Genomic DNA, 7,550 nt, shown 5'->3' with positions numbered 1-7,550 from the left:
GAACAGAAAACGAAACTTCAATTCCTAGATGCTGGACGTTTCCACATCAGAGTTGTATGCAACCACCTGGGTTCATCAGAGCCACACACAACTGGAAATTCAGTTCTTTTAATATTTTAATGCAAACCTACATAATTTTCACTTTTGAAAACAAGACACAAACCAAAACATGGCCATCCTTCAAAACTCCCACGTCTCTGAATTTTGTGATGTAGTTGTCCAAACAAATAATGTGCACACAAAAGTTTATTGTCAGGTAAGACATGGATAAAATGGCATATATTGATGAAAATAGAATTTTAAAATGTATTATACTTGGGGAAATTGCTTGAAAAGTGTGTATCAGGCAAAATTCATACAAAAAATGAATAATGCAAATTTGAACTGTTGAATTTTCATGAGGATTTTTTAAAAATGCAAATTGATGCAGAAATGTGGTCTACTGAACTAAAGTTTGGAAAAATTAGAAATTGAGAAAAACTAAAGTGAGGGGGGTTGCTTTTCCCTATGCACACAACTGCCTAGAAATTTTGGTGTTGGTTTCCACAATTTGCTGAATCCACACTCTGAAATCTTTTATCTTTCAGATCTCAACCACAAAACATGGGTGAACAAAACCCAATTGGCATGATTGCTACTGGAGATGCAGTTGGGACACGTGGAATGAACAATTTCAATCCCAAAGGACTATATAACCATCAGTCCATGTCTGGAACGTGTGAGGCCATAGCAAGAGACATCAACATACAATATATTTAGGCACCAGGCAAAAGCTTTCCTCTATAACCAGGCCTTTAGTCTTTAACTATCAGTGGCCTTTTAGAAATGGGTGAGATGTTTTAAAATGTATTTGTCTTTCCTGTTGTTTTTAATGTATCTATGGGGGGGGTGTATTGTCTATTTGTTTGGTTGTAATTCGCTTTGGGTTGCCCTGGGCAGGGTAGAGCAACTGACAAACTAAAATAAATAAGGAAATAAAAGCCATCTCTTAGGTGGCCCTCCAAAAGTTGCTGGGCTCCAACTTCTATCAGCCCCAGCCAACATGACTAATGGTCAGGAATGATGCAAGCCCATCAGCAGGTGAAGGACCAACAGATTAGCCACCCACCTTAAATTATCTTGATCTATAACTGCAAGCAAGCCATGCAAGCAAGGCATGCCTTACAATACATTGGGCATCACAAATAAAATGTTGATTTATAACTAAGATAAGGTGTATTAGAAAACATTTTTAAAAAAACAACAACAATACAATACCCATTCTTTCTCAAGTGTCCTTCTTCCAAATTTCCAAACTTTTGCATTTAAATTAACATAGAAGGCATAAAAGTAGAAACAGCAGTTGGGAAGCCACATCTGCACAATCTCAGAAGAGAGATAGCCAAGTTCCACGATGCAATTAAAGACCTTTAGACTTGTTGGTGCTACAAAAGAAAAAGAAAAACAAGCAAATGTACTGGGGCCCAGAGGCAAAATATTTCCTTTCCAAGATTAATGAGTATTTTCCACATTTGAGAATATTGACCATGAAGTTCTATTAGCAGCTCATGATGAGATTTTTGGTGTTTGCGTGTGCATGGGTGGGGTGAATAATCTTAGAAATAAATAGATAGGGAGATAGATATCTGCTTAAGTTACGGTAAATAAAGTAAGGCAATAGTGAGTACTGTATGAATAAACAATTCATCACTCTTGAGTTTAGCAAATATTCTTTTTGTACAGGAAGCCAAAAAAAGCATTACTCTTCTAACCATAACTATGCATTTAAACAAACCAAGACTGAAAAAGCTGAGTGTTTGTTTAGTCTTGTTTAAAAAGAGAACCACAAATTCTATCTTCCAAAGAAAACTCTAAAAAGGAAACCCACGAGCTTTTCATGACTGCACGTTAAATTTGCTCGTGGCAAACGTGTGCATATGATTATGTCCTACACGTGTTTAATATCTGTGTAGAGGGGAAATGTGTATATTGGCATGTGAGGGCTCCAACAAGTACTTATTTTGTTGCAAGTGCTTGGGCAAAGAAGCTGTTCTGACTGCAAGATAAAACACAGCTAATGACTTTTTCTCCATTTCCCTTTGCATTGAGTATCACCATAAAGGTTTTCGCAAGCCCATTAGCACAAACTTCAGTCAGAAATGGGAATTATAATACTCTTCGATAAAAGAAACTGCCCATGTGTGGGGGTGTAACTTTCTCTATTGCTAGAAATTTGGGGTAGAAAAACCTATTCATCTTAATTTTAGTCTCTTATTTCACTCCTTATGCATGATAAAAAGCATCTCTCTCTCTCTCTTTGAACAATACCCCTTTGGGAATTAACAATAGATGATGTAACATACCTCACTTTTTCTTCAGTCCAATTACCAAATGCAATCATCCATCTCACCAAGAAAGGAAGAAAAAAAACTATAAAGGAAGATAATTGCAAATAATTTTTACATTTTTTTTAAAAAAATATTTTATCAAGGAAATAAATGCTTTTATTCTTAAGCTTCATTGTGAGTAAAATATTCATTAAAATGGTTAGGTATCACTCTCTCATTTATGCTGGGCAGTTTTGGATTGCTACGCAGTTCACCAGACAGGAAGCTGACATTCATAGCTGCCAAGTTATCCCTTTTTTAAAGGGATTTTCCCTTATGCTGAATAGGCTTCCTCATGAGAAAAGGGAAAACTTGGCAGCTATGCTGACATTTGATCCCCATGGAATCCCATTCAGAGTGATGGTCCGAACATTTTGAAATAATAGCAGAAACTTGGAGCAGTCCAAAGTTCAGGATCCTGTTGGCCAACTAGATACCCATGAGCAGCCTGCAAATATTGTATAGCCTTACCCTCCATGATTTTGTCTAATCCTTTTTAAAATCCATCCAAGTTGGTAGCAACCACTACTTCTTGCCTAGAAGCAAACTCCTTGGAACCAAGGGGACTTCAGCCCTCCCAATAAAATATTTGAGCCCCTCGCATCAAGTTGATGGACATAGCCATTCAAATAGTGTGCGTGCACATCATCATGTGCTCAGATATGTGGGGCAGGGCTTACCTGCCACCCCCAATATTTTATTCAAGTTGGCACCCCTGAGTCCTTGTGGGAGCAAATTGTTAAGTTTAACTATGCAGTGTGTGAAAAAGTGCTTCCTTTAATCTGTCCCAAATCTTCCAACAATCAGCTTTGTTGGATGCCCCAGGGTTATAGCATTACGAGAGAAAATCTTTTCTTTATTCTCTTTTCCTTAGTTTAAATAATGAAAGATGTTTGGCATACTCTCATTCTTTCGTTATGAGAAGCCTGCAAAGATGTGATGTCATGGTGCTGGTAAGTCCTTGTTTTGGAGCTGATGACAGACTATGAAAGACCAGTGTCTTCAGAAAGTGCTTTCATCCGCAGTCATGATGTCAGATTATTTCAAGACCTACATTGACTGTTTTCATCTTCAGAAGGGATGAGAAACCATTGGACTTCCAGATGTTGTTGGCCGGGGTTGTTGGGAGTCTAGCAGATTGGAAAGACCACAGGTTTCCTATTCCTGACCTACAGGAACATCTCCTGATCTTAAACAGTTTATTTTTATTTAAAAAGCTTATTTGCTGCCATTCAAAATATTCCCACAGCAGCTTACAGCACTTAAAACAACCTGGCAACAAGCATTGAAATAGAAGCATGCTGATTTTTTTTGGGGGGGGGGTGGTTTGAAAAAATATGCTAGTTTTACAACCAGGGCTTTTTAAAAGCTGGAGCTCACAGCTCCAGCACCTCTCAGGTGGGTACCATTACCATTCTAAGATGATAAGGCAGAAGTTCATGGTGAGCTCCCGCACCTCTTTTCCTTGAAAAACAGCATTTTTCTAGAATAGTAATTCCAAGCCTTAAGTAGAGAGGAAGGGCTGTAGGGAATAAGAAATTATTTTAAAGGAGCAGACCATAATCGCCTCAAAGCCAGATATTAATTTATCTATTGTATTATTTCTTAGATACATTTATCATCTGCCTTTCATCTAAAGGTCCCATGACTGGTTACAAATAAATAATAATAATAACCATGTCACAATCTGTTAACCATCAAAATAAAATCCCTAAAAGCAGAGACAGTATAAATTTACTGAACATAAGGGTAAACAATCAGAATTCAAAAAAAGGTTGAGTGCATGTTTGAAAATAATAATAATTTTGTTTTTCCTTTTACACTCTCTACATGTCCACGTGTTTCACACACAATGTTGCATTGATAAGCCCCGAAAATCTGTTTACTGCTGCTCACTCTTGATATACTAAATCTTAAGCAGGTGAATGAAATAGTAGAAATGTTTCTGCAAAGAGAGTATTTAATTTCCTTCACCATGGGATACTTACAACGCATGGCATAATACAGCAGCTGGAGGCACAGAATTAACACATCATGATAGAAATATCTAAATAACAGCACAGAGCAGCCTTCCTAGATCTGGTGCCCTCTAGATGTTATGCAGTACAACTCCCATCTCAGCCCTGGCCAGCAGTGCCAATGTTAGGGATGATGCGAATTGTAGTTTGAAGCTTCTGGAGAACAACCAGTTGAGGAAAGCTGGAGTGCAGGCATAGCAGTCAGAAAGACACACTGGAATCAGTCCAGTCCTTTTAAACACAAGCTGATTATGCAGTGTTGCAGAAAGGTGACCTTCATACAACAAAATATTATAAGGATATTATGCATGTTACTAATGGCATTTATAAATGTAAAGGAACTGCAGTCAAAGTTAATGAATATGTATTATACAGGTGGTGCACTTGTTGCCTTCTAAATGAAATCTTGTAAGCATTTTGCCATTTTCAGATGGCTCACTTATCATTGTGAATTCCTGTGCTAACATTTGGAATGAAAGCTCAGCCGGCATTTAGACCTCAACTGGGACAGGCAAAGGGAATTGTAACTTCGCTTTTGAGGTTTGAAATCTAATTACAGTACAAAAAAGGCAGGGGTACCTCAGCCCTAAGATATTTCATATAGCTCTTCTTTTATTTTTGCTCAAATGTTAAACTGGTTTATCAACTAGCCAGATAAAGGAAAAGATACAAGGATGTGGGGATCGTGTATGAAGAACCATTGTTCTGAGTTTATACTTATAATGCAGACTTCAGAACAAGTACCTTCCATCTTGCCTACCGTGTACCCTTTAAAAATTATGTTTAATGCATAATCATAGTGGTTAAAAGATAGAAAGTTTTCCCCTCACCCTTTCCATTCGTTATGGGTAAAGTAATAAACACTCCATAATCATTCATGGTTGTCCTTTTTAAATACAGTGGTAACTTGGTTCTCAAACACCTTAGTACTCAAATGCCTTGGTTCCAAAATGTCACGGTCCGGTCGGCGGGCGTCAGGACCAGAGGCAAGATGGTGGTGTAGAAGCAGGAACAGGTGCAGGGCTGAGGGTCCAGCAGCAGGCAGTCGCAGGGTCAAGGAGCAAGGCAGAGGCGAAGACGAAGGTCTGGGAGTCAAGGAGCAAGGCGTTGACAAGGCGAAGGTCCAAGGAGCAAGAAGCAAGGCGAAGGTTCAAGGAACAAGAAGCAAGGCGAAGGTTCAAGGAACAAGAAGCAAGGTGAAGGTTCAAGGAACAAGAAGCAAGGCGAAGGTTCAAGGAACAAGAAGCAAGGCGAAGGTTCAAGGAACAAGAAGCACGGCGAAGGTTCAAGGAACAAGAAGCAAGGCGAAAGTACAAGGGTCGAGGATCAAGGCGTCGGCAAGGCAAGGGTCCACGGAGCAAGGTTCAAGACGTCGGCAAGGCAAGGGTCCACGGAGCAAGGATCAAGACGTCGGCAAGGCAAGGGTCCACGGAGCAAGGATCAAGACATCGGCAAGGCAAGGGTCCACGGAGCAAGGATCAAGACGTCGGCAAGGCAAGGGTCCACGGAGCAAGGATCAAGACGTCGGCAAGGCAAGGGTCCAAGGAGCAAGGATCAAGAGGCCAGATGCAACCAGGCAGGGATAGCGTTGCTGTGGCCAAAAGCTGAAGGGAAATGCTGGGCTTTTATCCTTCCCAGCTCCTGCCACCAGGTGCAGTGAGGTATCAAGTGGCCTCACCTGAGTGACTACTCCTTGCCTCTCCAGCACAAGCTGAGGTCTTCACCTGTGTGGCCATGCCTTGCTTCTCCAGCACAAGCTGAGGCAGGCCCCAGTCCTGCAAAGCACTACAGGCCCCAGAGCCTGACTCCTGCCCATACTCCTGACACAAAACGCCAAAAACCCAGAAGTAAGTGTTCCAGTTTTCAAACATTTTTCAGAAGCTGAATGTCCAACGAGGCTGTCGGCTATTGTTTCTGGGGTGCCTGCACCAATCAGAACCCATGCCTTGGTTTTCAAACATTTTGGAAGTCAAACAGACTTCTGGAACGGATTACGATAAGTTCAAGAACCAAGGTACAGTGGTACCTCTACTTACGAATAACTCTACTTACAAATGTTTCTACTTACGAACGGAGCTCGGCCCGCCATCTTGGATGTGGTTTAGATAGGATTTTTTCTACTTATGAATTTTTAGATAGGGTTGCTTTGACTTACGGTTTTTTTCTCCCAATGCATTCCTATGGGATTCGACTTACAATTTTTTTCAACTTATGAATGAATGTGCGTTTGGAACACATTAAATTCATAAGTAGAGGTACCACTGTATTAGACGCTTTTGTTTTTGATATTTATTTTGCGTTTTTGTTTTTTGGCTTTTCAGTTAATTTGCTTTTGTGACTGTATGGAACCCAGTTCAGCTACTGATTGATTGATTGATTGATTGATTGATTGACTGATTGTGTGACTGCGGAAATGGATAAAAGCCCCCCATCCAAACAATGACTATCATCAGTGCAGGTTATATTTTGGAGGGGTCATCTAGAATACTGTCTTATTTATTTTATAGTACAGTACATTGAATATTGCTTTAATTTTATGGATCAATGGTCTCATTAGATAGTAAAATTCATGTTAGATTGCTGTTTTAGGGGTTGTTTTTAAAAGTCTGGAAAGGATTAATCTGTTTAGCATTACTTTCTATGGGAAAGCGTGCCTTGGTTTTGGAATGCTTTGGTTTTGGAACAGACTTCTGGAATGGATCAAGTTTGAGAACCAAGGTACCACTGTACAGAAATGGGGGCAGGGATAAACCATAGCAGATTTAGTGACACTCATTGGTTCTGCCAGTGCATCTGCACCATGTTGACCTCCCAGCTGCCTCACCCCTTTCCTTCCTGCTTAGTAGTAGTGACTTGGCTGTTGTGTGTACCATCGCCCCAACATACCATCCACTACTGGGAATAGAAAGTCTAGATCAACTAGTATGGAATTTATAGGTGTGGCCTTGTGTGTGCGCACAGTAGTTAAAGAATGGGAAGAAAAGACTGAGTAGTTGATGGAGCCATGGCTCCTCCAGTCACAAGTAATGACCTGCAATGGAGAATAAGCAATTACCAGCCAGAAAATATACCAATAATAGTATAGTGCTGGTAGCTACTCTTTGCATTATAGCTTATGCTGCACCAGTGGGAAACTGACCTTCTATATGTTGCCAGCTTCCTTTTA

The 7,550-nt window shown here is 40.1% G+C and overlaps 1 long non-coding RNA gene across 1 annotated transcript; it reads right to left on the bottom strand.

The window, feature by feature from the left end:
* Nucleotides 1-1,192: 1,192 nt before the first annotated feature.
* On the bottom strand, nt 1,193-2,422 carry LOC148687331 (uncharacterized). Its single transcript, XR_015947658.1, has 2 exons — nt 2,343-2,422; nt 1,193-1,424 (listed from the first exon to the last, which is right to left on the bottom strand). It is a non-coding gene; the product is annotated as an uncharacterized LOC148687331 (long non-coding RNA).
* Between the last annotated feature and the right edge of the window lie 5,128 nt (nt 2,423-7,550).

Source organism: Zootoca vivipara, chromosome Z1, assembly GCF_965207765.1.
Source record: "Zootoca vivipara chromosome Z1, rZooViv2.hap1.1, whole genome shotgun sequence".
In the NCBI taxonomy this organism is placed as follows: domain Eukaryota; kingdom Metazoa; phylum Chordata; class Lepidosauria; order Squamata; family Lacertidae; genus Zootoca; species Zootoca vivipara.
This window is presented reverse-complemented; position numbering and strand designations above follow the sequence as displayed.